The following is a 15,492-nucleotide window of genomic DNA, read 5'->3' as shown; positions in this document are numbered from 1 at the left end:
GCCCCAGGAATGTTCTCTGCTTTTAATTTCTTCCTTTTCAGTTTTGTAGTGAAATTTGTAAAACCGTAAAATGTAAAAACAAAATCTAACATGAAACAGGAAAATAGAAACTATAAGGTACTCCCTTGACTTTGTTTTCCTTTAGAGAAAATCTAGGTGACAAATACAGAGCTCTGTGCATGAACAAGATCCAGCATCAGGACGCAGAGGCCCATGGTAGTGAAACTCGCCTGTTGATTAGTCTCTGTGGATAGTGTCTCCAGTCAGTAGGAGGCCTGCAATTCTAATGCCCATCCAATTCTAGTCTATTGTTCTGCAAAGTGAATTTCATGCCAAGAGCCTATTTTTTAACATCAAAGTGTTAAGGGCCTACACCAAGGCCCTAGCTCCCAGGAATATAAAAGTGCATGGGTAAAGGAAAATCTAGAAATGAAACTGTCTAACCTCCATACTTTCCATATAAAAAGGTGAACAATCAGAAGACTGATTCATCAAGTAGTAGATGACCTACCCAGCAAATGAGAGGCCCTGAGTTCAAATCCTAGCACCAAAAAAAAAAGAAAGAAAAAGAACAACCAAAGAAGTGAAACAAGTTCCTTTTCACCATTCAAGAAATTTGCTAACTTAACAACTATTTATTGGGTAAATAGTGTGGGCACAGCACCGTGGAGGAAGCAAAGTTAAAAAGATGAGTAAGATAACAGACTATAGCAGAGACTCACATGCTGAGCTTGGAGCTCATTTGGGGGTAACAGCAAGGACAATATAAACTTGTAGAAAGAAAAATGATCTTAACCTATATGAGTCAGTCATTGAAAGTTTGAGCAATCCGAGAAGGGACCTGGAGCACAAGCAAGTGGTGGACTGGTGAAGTGCTCAGAAAAACAGAGCTCTGTGCCATGGCAAGTGGAAGCACTGGAGCTTACAGGGCTGCAGGAGGAGAGGCTGAGAAGAACAGCCCACCAGCATAAGAGGTGTCTGCTACGTAAACAGAGGCTCTACATTTTCTGATTTTAGTGGGTGTTTAGAAAATTTTAAATGGCTGATAAAATGTTGTGAGCAATCCATTTACCTTCACTGCTTACATTAGTCCTTTTATTCCCCATTTTTCTGGTGACAGAAAGTCACTTCTGATCCACTTATTACTATGACTACTGTTGTGCTGGGGGTACAGTGTGACATTTACATAAGTTCTTACAATATATCATAGCTGATTTCACCCCCTCCATCATTCTCCTTTTTTACATTTCCCCCACTTTTAATTGGCTCTCCTCTCCCCCACTTTCCCATTCCACCAGACTTGAAGGAGTTTTAACAACAACAACAGAAAACCATTTCAAATGATTAAATGTGAAGAATATCAGCCCTCTAGCATTTGGAGTGTGTAAGAACAGAGCTCAGTGTCACTCTGCCTCATCCTGGTGCTTGTTGAATGCTGGGTACATAACAATGGCCTCTGAACACAAGAGAGGGAAACTCTCATTGTAACGGATTCTGCCTGCCAATGTACCTGAGGTAAGACTTTCTGGAGCAGAAGCCCAAGGAACTATTTTTTTTCCCATGATCCTCTCTTTATTCAAGATTTCCCAGGTGTGTGGTTTCATTCTAATGTGAATTTTAGTACTGAAAGAAAGTCCTTATGACCTAGTTAGTAAAAAACACTGAAGCTGCTACTTAGGGGAAAGCCACTTAGCCATTCTCATTGGGTAGTAAATGATGAGGGAATAAAAACATAGAATTTTTAAGCCTGTTGGAAACACAATGAGAAGGGGACTAAGGTAGAAAGGAGAAAAATACAGGACATGAACAAATTTGGGTTATAACACATGTATACATGGAAATGCCACAATGACACAGCCTGTATAGATATCTTAAACAAACAAAAAAAGAGAACAGGAAGGCAAAACAGGTCCTGTCTGGGTAGGGGGAGGATATGAGGAAAGGGTGTAGGAGGGTGAATATGGTGGAAATACTGTGTTCTCATGTATGTAAATGGAAGAATGAGACCTGTTGAAACTGTTCCAGGAATGCGGGAAGGGGAATAAAGGAGAATGATGGAGGGGGTGAGCTCAAGTATGGTATATTGTGAGAACTTTTGTAAATGTCACAATACCCCCCCCCAGTACAACCATAATAATAAAAACCTTTCTCTGATAAGGACCTTTGTGACCATTACCATGACAGTCTACACCTTATCTTGAGGTGCCTTTACGTTTAGTAGAATTAGAGACCAAAAAAGACAAGATTGGAAATAAAGTTACATTTTAAAATAGCACATCTCTGTATATTTATTCATATACTACACCAAAGTCTATGAAGTTGTCTAGCAAATAGATTAAGAACTTTGGAATTAAAGAAAACTTGAAAGTGGATTCTGCCTTAATCATTTACCAACTCATAAAAATGTTCAAATTGTAAAGTATACAGATGCAGGTATTTTGTTACAGCACCACAAAGTTCATTTTATTGGGCATTTGTGTCTACTCTGTTTTATTTCTTGATTTTATTACCAGGGGTCTATCAACTTTATTAATGTATTGAAATGAAATATCTGAATCTATTGAACGTCTCTATTTAACATACACTGAAGTATGTTTGCTTTTATCTTCAACCTTTTTTACTTTCTCTGAGTTGCTATTATTTTTCTAATTCATTTATATAAATGCTTTGACTGTTATCAGCCTTCTTCTTTTTCAATACACGTATTTAAAAATGAACACTTCCAACAAGTTTAGTTTCAGTTGCATCTCACAAGTTTGAAATATATTTAAGTAGAATTTAGTTTAAATTATTTAAAATTTTTCTTTGTAATTTAATTTTTTTTTTTGGCAGTACTGAGACTTCAACTCAGGGCCTTGTACTTGCAAGGCAGGCGCTGTACCACTTGAGCCACTCTGCCAGCATGTGATTTCATATACTGGTTATCTTAAAAGTATATTGTGTAATTTCAAAAATGTTGGAGTTTCTCATTACATTTCTGTCAATGTTTTCTATTACAATGTAACTGTGGCCAAAGAAAATGTTTTGCATGATTATAATTTTTAAATATTTAAAGATGCTCTATGACTTGGCAAGAATTAACGTTTATCAATGTTCCTCTGTACCTGAAAAGAATGTGCACTTTATGGTCAAAAGTATATATTTGTAATGTGCAGTTTATCCAACAATTGCACTGCTCAAATTGTCTCTAGTTATATTTTATTTGATTCTTCTATCAGTTGCTGAGAGAATTTTTTTAAACATTAAGCTATTGTTTTTATTTATTTTTTTAAATTTTTTATTCATTTATTCACATGTGCATACATTGTTAGGGCCACTCCTCCCCCCTGTACCCCCACCCACACCCTCTCCCTCTGCTTCCAGGCAGAACCTCCTCTGCCCTTATCTCTAATTTTGTTGAAGACAAGACATAAGCAATAATAAGAAAGACCTAGCGTTTTTGCTGGTTGAGATAAGGACAGCTATACAGAGAGATTCCTAGCATTTCTTCCATGTACAAATGTGTTACAACCCAAGTTGATTCATCTCTACCTGACCTTTTCACTAGTTCCTAATCCCCTTCTCATATTGACCTCTGTCACTTTAAGGTTTCTGTATTAGTTCCTCTGCAGAGGGGACATCAAATACTTTCTTGTTTGGGTTTCCTTCCTATCCCCATGCCTCCAGTATGTGCTCTACCTTTAGCACATGACCCAAGTCCTACAACAGTGCTACATTTGCCCTAGATCTAAAGTCCACATATGAGGGAGAACATACAATTTTTGGTCTTCTGAGCCTGGCTAATCTTGCTCAGGATGATGTTCTCCAGTTCCATCCATTTACTTGCGAATGACAGGATTTCATTCTTCTTCATAGCTGAGTAAAATTCCATTGTGTATAAATGCCACATTTTCTGAATCCATTCGTCAGTAGTGGGGCATCTTGGCTGTTTCTATAACTTGGTTATTGTGAATAGCACTGCAATAAACATTGGTGTGCAGGTGCCTCTGGAGTAACCTGTGTCACATTACTTTGGTATATCCCCAAGAGAGGGATTGCTGGATCATATGGCAGGTCTTTGTTTTGATTTTTAAGAAGCCCCCATACTGTTTTCCACAGTGGTTGCACTAGCTTGCATTCCCACCAGCAGTGTAAGAGGGTTCCTTTTTCCCCACATCCTCACCAACACCTTTTGTTGGTGGTGTTTTTGATGATGGCTATTTGAACAGGGGTGAGGTAGAATCTTAGTATGGTTTTGATTTGCATTTCCTTTATGGCTAGAGATGGTGAGCATTTTTTCATGTGTTTTTTGACCATTTGAATTTCTCCTTTTGAAAAAGTTCTGTTTAGTTCAGTTGCCCATTTATTTATTGGTTGACTGATTTTGGGAGAGTTTAATTTTTTAAGTTTCCTGTATATTCTGGTTATCAGTCCTTTGTCTGATGTGTAGCTGGCAAATATTTTCTCCCACTCTGTGGGTGTTCTCTTCAGTTTAGAGACCATTTCTTTTGTTGTGCAGAAGCCTTTTAATTTTATGAAGTCCTGTTTATGCATTCTTTCTCTTAGCTGCTGAGCTGCTGGGTTTCTATTGAGGAAGTCCTTTCCTATTCCTATTACTTCCAGAGTACTCCCTGCTTTTTCCTGTATTAAATTTAGAGTTTCAGGTCTGATATTAAGGTCCTTGATCTATTTTGTGTTGATACTAATACAGGGTGATAAACATGGATCTAGTTTCAGTTTTTTGCAGACCGCTAACCACGTTTCCCCGCAACATTTGTTGAAGAGGCTGTCTTTTCTCCATCGTATATTTTTGGCCTTTGTCAAAAATAAGGTGGGTATAGCTGTGTAGATTCATATCTGGATCCTCTATTCTATTCCACTGGTCTTCATGTCTGTTCTTGTGCCAGTACCATGCTGTTTTTATTGCTATTGCTTTGCAATATTGTTTGAAGTTGGGTATTGTGATACCTCCAGCATTGCTCTTTTTGCTGAGTATTGCCTTGGCTAGTTGTGTGTTTCCAAGTGAACTTTAGGGTAGATTTTTCAATCTCTGTTATTAATGTCATTGGGATTTTTATGGGAATTGCAATGAACATGTAGATTGCTTTTGGTAGTATAGCCATTTTTACTATGTTGATTCTACCAATCCATGAGCATGGGAGATCTCTCCACCTTCTGTAGTCTTCCTCAATCTCTTTCTTCAAGGGTTGGTAGTTCTCCTTGTAGAGGTCATTCCCATCCTTTGTTAAGTTTACTCCTAGGTATTTAACTTTTTTGAGGCTATTGTGAATGGAATTGTTTCCATATATTCTTTCTCAGTTTGTTCGTTATTCATGTATAGAAAAGCTAATGATTTTTGTAAGTTGATTTTGTATCCTGCCACTTTGCTGTAGCTGTTTGTGGTGTCTAGGAGTTTTTAGGTAGAGTTTTTTGGGTCTTTAAGGTATAGGATCATATCATCTGCAAATAGAGGTATTTTGACAGTTTCTTTACCTATTTGTATTCCTTTTTTTTTCTTCGTCTTTCCTAATTGCTCTGGCTAGGAAGTCCAGTACTATGTTGAATAGGAGTGGGGATACTGGGTATCCTTGTCTCATTCCTGATTTTAGAGGGAATGGTTTCAGTTTTTCACCATTAAGTATGATGTTGGCTGTAGGTTTATCATATATAGCCTTTATAATGCTGAGGTACTTTTCTTCTATTCCTAGTTCTCTTAGAGCTTTTATCATGAAGTGCTGTTGGATATTGTCGAAAGCTTTTTCTGCATCTAATGAGATGATCAAGTGGTTTTTGTCTTTGCTTCTGTTAATGTGCTGTATTACATTTATAGAGTTGCGTTTGTTGAACCACCTCTGCATTCTTAGGATGAAGCCTACTTGGTTGTAGTGAATGATCTTTTTTTTTTTTTTTTTTTCTCATTTCTTTTTTTTTTTAAAGTTATAGCATACTATTTTTATTTTTTTTTTCATTTTTCTTTTATTATTCATATGTGCATACAAGGCTTGGTTCATTTCTGCCCCCTGCCCCCACCCCCTCCCTTACCACCCACTCCACCCCCTCCCGCTCCCCCCCTCAATACCCAGCAGAAACTATTTTGCCCTTATCTCTAATTTTGTTGTAGAGAGAGTATAAGCAATAATAGGAAGGAACAAGGGGTTTTGCTGGTTGAGATAAGGATAGCTATACAGGGCATTGACTCACATTAATTTCCTGTGAGTGTGTGTTACCTTCTAGGTTAATTCTTTTTGATCTAACCTTTTCTCTAGTTCCTGGTCCCCTTTTCCTATTGGCCTCAGTTGCTTTAAGGTATCTGCTTTAGTTTCTCTGCATTAAGGGCAACAAATGCTAGCTAGTTTTTTAGGTGTCTTACCTATCCTACTTGGTTGTAGTGAATGATCTTTTTGATGTGTTGCTGAATTAGGTTTGCCATTATTTTATTGAGGATTTTTGCATCAATGTTCATTAAGGAGATTGGCTTATAGTTTTCCTTTTTAGAGGTGTCTTTTTCTGGTTTTGGGATGTGTGTAATACTGGCTTCATAAAATGAGTTAGGCAGTGTTCCTTCCTGTCCTATTTCATGGAACAGTTTAAGGAGGGTGGTATTAGTTCTTCTTTAAAGGTTTGATAAAATTCAGCAGAGAATCCATCAGTTCTCAGACTTTTCTTTTTTGGGAGACTCTTGATTGCTGCCTCAATTTTATTTTGTGTTATAGATCTATTCAGATGATTAATATCCTCTTGGTTCAATTTTGGATGGTCATAAGTATCTAGAAATCTGTCCATTTCTTCAAGATTTTCAAATTTATTTGAATATGGGTTCTCAAAGTAGTCTCTGATGATTTCCTGCAATTCTGCGGTGCTTGTTGTTATCTTCCCTTTTGCATTTCTGATTTTACTGATTTGGGTTCTTTATCTCCTCATTTTAGTCAAGTTTGCCAGGGGTCTGTCAATCTTATTTATTTTTTCAAAGAACCAGTTTTTTTTTCATTGATTCTTTGTATGGTGGGTTTTTGTTTCTATTTCATTGATTGTGGCCCTTATTTTTATTATTTCTCTCCTTCTGCTTGTTTTGGGATTTACTTGTTCTTGTTTTTCTAGCAGGTTGAGATGTAGCATTAGGTCATTGATTTGAGATCTTTCTGTCCTTTTAATATATACACTCAGGGCTATAAATTTTCCTCTTAGGACTGCCTTAGCTGTGTCCCATAGGTTCCAGTAGGTTGTGTTTTCATTTCCATTAACTTCCAGGGACCCTAATTTCCTCTTTCATTTCATCAGTGACCCATTGATCATTAAACAATGTATTGTTCAGCTTCCAATTGTTTGCATGCTTTTTACTGTTGTTTTTGTCATTGAGTTCTAGTTTTAATGCATTGTGATCAGATAGAATGCATGGGATTATTTCTATTTTCTTATATTTGCTGAGGCTTGCTTGGTGCCCTAAGATATAACCAATTTTGGAGAAGGTTCCATGGGCTACTGTGAAGAATATATACTGTGCAGAAGTTGGATGAAATATTCTGTAGACATCAGCAAGGTCCATTTGATCTACGGTGTGATTTAGACCTAGAATTTCTTTATTGATTTTTTGTTTGGATGACCTATCTATTGGTGATAAAGAGGTATTAAAATCTCCCACTAGCACTGTGTTGGAGTCTATATATGTTTCTAGGTCCTTCAGAGTATGTTTTTTGAAATTGGGTGCATTGACATTGGGTGCATATAAGTTGATAACTGTTATTTCCTTTTGGTGTATTTCCCCTTTTATTAGTATGGAATGTCCTTCTTTATCTAGTTTGATCAATGTAAGTTTGAAGTCTACTTTGTATGAGATTAAGTATTGTTACCCCTGACTGTTTTTGGGGACATTGCTTTGGTAGATCTTTTTCCAGCTTTTCACCCTAAGCCAGTGCTTGTTTCTGCCAATCAGATGAGTCTCCTGTAAGCAACAGATTGTTGGATCTTCCTTTTTAATGCAGTTTGCCAAACGGTGTCTTTTGATGGGAGAGTTAAGTCCATTAACATTCAGTGTTAGTATTGATAGGTATATGGTGATTCCTGTCATTTAGTTGTTTTTGTTGTTTAAGGGTTTGATTGTGTGTGGCTGTATCAGTTCTATGCTCTACGTTCCTTTTTTTTTCCTTTTTCTTTTATTATTCATATGTGCATACAAGGCTTGGTTCATTTCTCCCCCTGCCCCCACTCCCTCCCTTACCACCCACTCTGCCCCCTCCCCCTCCCCTCCTCCCCAATACCCAGCAGAAACTATTTTGCCCTTATTTCTAATTTTGTTGTAGAGAGAGTATAAGCAATAACAGGAAGGAACAAGGGTTTTTGCTGGTTGAGATAAGGATAGCTATACAGGGCATTGACTCACATAGATTTCCTGTGCATGGGTGTTACCTTCTAGGTTAATTCTTTTTGATCTAACCTTTTCTCTAGTACCTGTTCCCCTTTTCCTATTGGCCTCAGTTGCTTTTAAGGTATCTGCTTTAGTTTCTCTGCGTTAAGGGCAACAAATGCTAGCTAGTTTTTTAGGTGTCTTACCTATCCTCACCCCTCCCTTGTGTGCTCTCGCTTTTATCATGTGCTCATAGTCTAATCCCATTGTTGTGTTTGCCCTTGATCTAATGTCCACATATGAGGGAGAACATACGATTTTTGGTCTTTTGGGCTAGGCTAACCTCACTCAGAATGATGTTCTCCAATTCCATCCATTTACCAGCGAATGATAACATTTCATTCTTCTTCATGGCTGCATAAAATTCCATTGTGTATAGATACCACATTTTCTTAATCCATTCATCAGTGGTGGGGCATCTTGGCCGTTTCCATAACTTGGCTATTGTGAACAGTGCCACAATGAACATGGGTGTGCAGGTGCCTCTGGAGTAACCTGTGTCACAGTCTTTTGGGTATATCCCCAAGAGTGGTATTGCTGGATCAAATGGTAGATCGATGTCCAGCTTTTTAAGTAGCCTCCAAATTTTTTTCCAGAGTGGTTGTACTAGTCTACATTCCCACCAACAGTGTAAGAGGGTTCCTTTTTCCCCGCATCCTTGCCAACACCTGTTGTTGGTGGTGTTCCTGATGATGGCTATTCTAACAGGGGTGAGGTAGAATCTTAGTGTGGTTTTGATTTGCATTTCCTTTATGGCTAGAGATGGTGAGCATTTTTTCATGTGTTTTTTTGGCCATTTGAATTTCTTCTTTTGAGAAAGTTCTGTTTAGTTCACTTGCCCATTTCTTTATTGGTTCATTAGTTTTGGGAGAATTTAGTTTTTTAAGTTCCCTATATATTCTGGTTATCAGTCCTTTGTCTGATGTATAATTGGCAAATATTTTCTCCCACTCTCTGGGTGTTCTCTTCAGTTTAGAGATCATTTCTTTTGAAGAACAGAAGCTTTTTAGCTTTATGAGGTCCCATTTATCTATGCTATCTCTTAGTTGCTGTGCTGCTGGGGTTTCATTGAGAAAGTTCTTACTTGTACCTACTAACTCCAGAGTATTTCCTACTCTTTCCTGTATCAACTTAAGAGTTTGGGGTCTGATATTAAGATCCTTGATCCATTTTGAGTTAATCTTGGTATAGGGTGATATACATGGATCTAGTTTCAGTTTTTTGCAGACTGCTAACCAGTTTTCCCAGCAGTTTTTGTTGAACAGGCTGCTATTTCTCCATCGTATATTTTTAGATCCTTTGTCAAAGACAAGTTGGTTATAGTTGTGTGGCTTCATATCTGGGTCCTCTATTCTGTTCCACTAGTCTTCATGTCTGTTTTTGTGCCAGTACCATGCTGTTTTTATTGTTATTGCTTGTAATATAGTTTGAAGTCAGGTATTGTGATACCCCCTGCATTGTTATTTTGACTGAATATTGTCTTGGCTATTCTTGGCCTCTTGTGTTTCCATATCAATTTAACAGTAGATTTTTCAATCTCTTTAATGAATGTCATTGGAATTTTGATGGGAATTGCATTAAACATGTAGATTACTTTTGGGAGTATCGACATTTTTACTATGTTGATTCTACCAATCCATGAGCATAGGAGATCTTTCCACTTTGTATAGTCTTCCTCAATCTCTTTCTTCAGAAGTGTATAGTTATCTTATAGAGGTCTTTCACATCTTTTGTTAGGTTTACACATAGGTATTTGATTTTTTTCAGGCTATTGTAACTGGAATTGTTTTCATACATTCTTTATCCATTTGCTCATTGTTAGTGTATAGAAATGCTAATGATTTTTCTATGTTGATTTTATATTGTGCTACCTTGCTGTAGCTATTGATGATGTCTAGAAGCTTCTGAGTAGAGTTTTTTGGGTCTTTAAGGTATAGGATCATGTTGTCTGCAAATAGGGATATTTTGACAGTTTCTTTACCTATTTGTATTCCTTTTATTCCTTCTTCTTGCCTAATTGCTCTGGCTAGGAATTCCAGTACTATGTTGAATAGGAGCAGAGACAGTGGGCATCCTTGTCTGGTTACTGATTTTAGAGGGAATGGTTTCAGTTTTTCTCCATTAAGTATAATGCTGGCTGTAGGTTTGTCATATATAGCTTTTATAATGTTGAGGAACTTTCCTTCTATTCCTAGTTTTCTTAGAGCTTTTATCATGAAATGATGTTGGATCTTATCAAAGGCTTTTTCTGCATCTATGGAGATGATCAAGTGGTTTTTGTCATTGCTTCTGTTAATGTGGTTTATTACATTTATTGATTTTCATATGTTGAACCACCCCTGCATCCCTGGGATGAAGCCTACTTGGTCGTGGTGAATAATCTTTTTGATGTGTTGCTGAATTCGGTTTGCCATTATTTTGTTGAGGATTTTTGCATCAAGGTTCATTAAGGAGATTGGCCTATAGTTCTCCTTTTTGGAGGTGTCTTTGCCTGGTTTTGGGATAAGTGTAATCCTGGCTTCATAAAGTGTGTTTGTAGTTTTCCTTCCCTTTCTATTTTGTGGAACAGTTTAAGGAGGGTTGGTATCAGTTCTTCTTTAAAGGTCTGATAGAATTCAGCAGAGAATCCATCAGGTCCTGGACTTTTCTTTTTGGGGAGACTCTTGATTGCTGCTTCAATTTCATTTTGTGTTATAGCTCTATTCAGGTGATTAATTTCCTCTTGGTTCAGTTTTGGATGATCATATGTATCTAGAAATCTGTCCATTTCTTTTAGATTTTCAAATTTATTTGAATACAGGTTCTCAAAGCAGTCTCTGATGATTTCCTGGACTTCCATGGTGTTTGTTGTTATCTCCCCTTTTGCATTCCTAATTCTACTAATTTGGGTTTTTTCTCTCCTCATTTTAGTCAGGTTTGCCAGGGGTCTATCGATCTTGTTTATTTTTTCAAAGAACCAACTTTTTGTTTCATTAATTCTTTGTATGGTTTTCTTGGTTTCTATTTCGTTGATTTCAGCTCTTATTTTTATTATTTCTCTCCATTTGTTTTGGGATTTGCTTGTTCTTGTTTTTCTAGGAGTTTGAGATGTATCATTAGGTCATTGATTTGGGATCTTTCAATCTTTTTAATATATACACCCATGGCTATAAACTTTCCTCTCAAGATTGCCTTAGCTGTGTCCCATAGGTTCCGGTAGGTTGTGTTCTCATTTTCATTGACTTCCAGGAACTTTTTAATTTCCTCTTTTATTTCAATGATGATCCATTCCTCATTAAGTAATGAGTTATTTAGTTTCCAGCTGTTTGCATGTTTTTTGTCTTTACTTTTGTTGTTGAGTTCTACTGGTTTCCCTGTTTTTTCTGTCTTCCCGTCATTGTCGTTGGTGTTGTTACTGTCCCTGTACTGTATGCAATTAAGTGTTTTCTAGCTTGTAATAATAACAGTGGTAATATTTAGAATGGAAGGGTGAGCTGAGATGGAAAGCAAGAAGTTAAAGAAAAGGGGAAAACAAATATACAGACAAGAGGGAGAAAGCAGAACAAGGTTTCAGATAAGAAAGTTTCAAAGGTATAAACAGGGAATCTTTGTGTACTAATCGACAGTAAGCTGAACAGACATTAGAGAGACAGAGTGAGGATTGAAAATCAAAGATAAAAAAATAAAAAATAAGTAAATGAAAGAAATATCTATATATAAAAATGAATTAAAATAAAATGGAAAATAGAAAATAAAAACAGAACCAAAAAACTTCCAAGTTTATATGCAATGCAGTTTCAGTCTTAATAATTTGGGTGTCTATCTCAGTCTCCAGTCCTGGAGATGGTGCCTCAGATGTTCTGTCATTGTCTCATCAAAGGGGATGCATAAAGTAGAACAAAACTGCACACACACACACACACACACACACACACACTAAAAAAAAAGACCCACCAAGTGTCCCAAGTTCAAATGCAATACAGTTTCAGTAAGTTTTTCAGCTTCCAGGTGTAATCCAGTTGTTCTCTCATCAAAGGTAGGAATAAAAAGAAAAAAAAAAGAGTCTGGAGACAGTTCTGAGGTATCTGCAACTGTGGCTTGCCTGTCTGCTGCTCTCAGCCTGTTGTAGCTGGCATCGTTATTTATGCAGATCTCTGGGGTGAACTTAGCACTCACCTGGTCCCACAGGCTTTGTTTGCTCAGATTTCTCCTGTGGTTTGGTACTGTTTGTCCTTTCATGGTTTAAAAATATGGAATGCTTCACAAATTTGTATGTCATACTTGAACAGGGACCATGCTAATCTTCTCTGTGTTGTTCCAATTTTGATATATGTGCTGAAGGGAGCACTGCTGAGAGAATTTTATTAACAAGTCAATCCTAATTTAGGTTTTGTTTAATCTTCATTCTAACTTTGCTTTGTATATTTGTAACTAGATGCAAACATAATTATAAAAGCTACACGTAATTGATGAATTCAGTTTATTAGAATCATGCAGTGATGCTCTTTTAATGTAATAATGCCATAAAGTATATTTGTATACATGTTTCAGTCATTTATTTTCCACTTTTCTGTGTTCTTACTTTAGAACAGTAACTCCAGTCGTGTATGTTATTATTTGCTTTAGTTACAAATGGAAATATATTTTTTATCTCCAAAGATTTAATTTTGCTGTTTTGTCCATCAAAATATATTTATATTTAACCACATATTTTTACAATGTATTTCTTCTCATATATCCATCTATTTATTTTTATAATATTTCTTTCAATTGAAGAACATTTACTGTTTATATTTTTGCTCAATTCTTGTTTGTCTGCAATACATTGTTGAGAATGCCTTCCCAGCATTTTCTGGCTTCTGTTATGGCAATGAAAATAATATCTGTTCACTGTAATATTGAACTTTCAAAGACACATCTTTTTCACTTCCATTGAGAGTGCTCCTTCTCTCCTCTGCTCTCCTGCACCCTCTCGCTGCATTATGCATGCCTGCTTGGATATATCTTTTGTTTTTCTCATTCTTTCTCTTTGGTACTATTGCACTTGAATCTGTGGCTTATTATTTCTTATTATTTTTCAAAAGCTGTCATCCATGTTATTTTCCAACATTGCTTTGGTCCCATTCTTTCCTCTCCCTTTCTGAAAAATTGTGTATATTCTAGAGATTTTTCAACATTTATTGACTCTATATTTCATCTTTTGGTATTATATACTTAAAAGTAGATATTTTTTTCAATGCAATTTTCACATCACCAATTTCCTTAGCATTTGACTTGCTGTCTCAATTATATTTTAAAATATGTTACTGTAAATTTTAATTGTCACATTTGCATTTGGTTCAATTTCTAGTCTGCTATAAAATCTTTTATAGTCCAAATACCTGATGAAAATTTCAAGCATGAATTTGACAACTTTAGATGCAGAAAGTGTAGTCCGAATATAGTATACTCCTGGTGTTATTATCCGTAGTCTCTAGAAGTTCCATATTTTAAAATATCTCATTATTTTCTTCCAAAATTTTGCCTTCACTAAGCTTTCTGGTTCTGCTCATTCTTCTGACTCATATTTATTTTACACCCTCTCCTCACATTACTGGTTATCTTCCATTATACACTGGATATTATATTTTAATTTCATTTATGAAACTTTCTAAAAACTACTAAACATTCTGGAGAGAAAATGAAGAGGTCCTAAACAAATGGATAGACTCTCATGCTTTGTGAGCTTGAGAAGTTAATTCTACCAAAATTGAGCTATAGATTTAATATGATTTCAATAACAATCCTGACAATTCTTTTATTTTTGTAAACATTGCTTGTAAATTATGAAAATATACATGGAAATAAAAAGAAGTAGGATACTGAAGCACTATTTAAAAAATCAAAGTCTTAATTCCAAGCCCAACCATGAAATTACAGTAGTTAAGGTGACTTCATGCCGCTCAAATGATAGATGCCAGTCCATGGAAAAAATCAGAAATTCCACAAGTAGACCTAAACACTTAGTTCATGTCACCTGCAAAAATTAGCTCACAGTGAAGCCTAGATCCATTTTGTTTCATAACAATGAAACTAGTAAAACTTAGAAAATCTGAGAGGGAATCTTTGAGACTCTAGTTCAGACAAAATCTCCTACAGACACTACAAAAAGGCAAAAACCATGAAAAAAAAAGTCATGCTTTATCAAAACTCAAAGAACAAAATCAAAATTTTTTTCCCTTTGAAAGATATCATTTAAAAAAATAAAAAGGCAAGCCATAAATAAGAAGAGTTTCACAGCACATATATCCTATAAAGTAGCTTGAAAAGAATTTTTTGATAATAAAAACCACCCAATTTTTAAAAAGTGGATAAAATATTAAAACAGAGATATAAAGGAATGAAATTGAAGGCAAAAAATAAAGTCAGTAGGGTTCTATAAAAAGTACCCTAGAACGGGTGACATAAAACAACACAAACTTACTTTTTACAGTTTTTGTAGAACTGAAAATAAACATCACTACAATTTTCAAGAGCTCTTATGCATGATCAAGAGACCAAACCTAAGAATTCATGAGGTAGATGAAGAGCTGAAATATAGACTAAATGCACAGAAAATCTATTCAAGGAATTTATAGCAGAAAATTTCCCAAATGTAGGTAAAGATGTGGGCATCTAAATACAGAAGACACATAGAACTCAAAATAGACTTTGCCAGAAAAGGACCTCTCATTGTCATATTTTAGCCGAAATACTAAGACTACAGATAAAGTTAGAATATTGAAAGCTGCAAAAGGAAAATACCAACCTACTTACAAAGGAAAACCTGTTAGAATTCCATCAGACCTCTCAGCAGAAGCCCTAAAAGAAAATGGGTAAGGAATATGGGCTTCCAAGATAAGCATAAATTAAAGCAGAAGGAGAGACTGAAACATGCTTGATTCAGTAAACCAGCAAACTCCTGAGAGGAACAAGGGAGAAAGAAAAGCACAAATAGGATTGGAATCTACCAGAATAGAAAACGAAATTACAGGAATCAGAAAGCACACCTCAACAATATCCCTACATTTAAATGGTCTTAAATCTCAAATTAAAGGACACACATTAGCTGATTGGATTAAACAATATGATCCAATCCTTTTTATTTTGTCTGT

At 36.0% G+C, this 15,492-nt stretch overlaps 1 non-coding gene across 1 annotated transcript; it reads right to left on the bottom strand.

Annotated features, from left to right (window-relative positions):
• Nucleotides 1–12,603: 12,603 nt before the first annotated feature.
• On the bottom strand, nucleotides 12,604–12,707 carry LOC141411114 (U6 spliceosomal RNA). The gene has a single exon (XR_012435955.1). It is a non-coding gene; the product is annotated as a U6 spliceosomal RNA (small nuclear RNA).
• Nucleotides 12,708–15,492: the final 2,785 nt, after the last annotated feature.

Source organism: Castor canadensis, chromosome 9 (assembly GCF_047511655.1).
Source record: "Castor canadensis chromosome 9, mCasCan1.hap1v2, whole genome shotgun sequence".
Lineage (NCBI taxonomy): Eukaryota > Metazoa > Chordata > Mammalia > Rodentia > Castoridae > Castor > Castor canadensis.
Note: the sequence above shows the minus strand (reverse complement) of the source record. Positions and strands in the feature narration are given on the sequence as shown.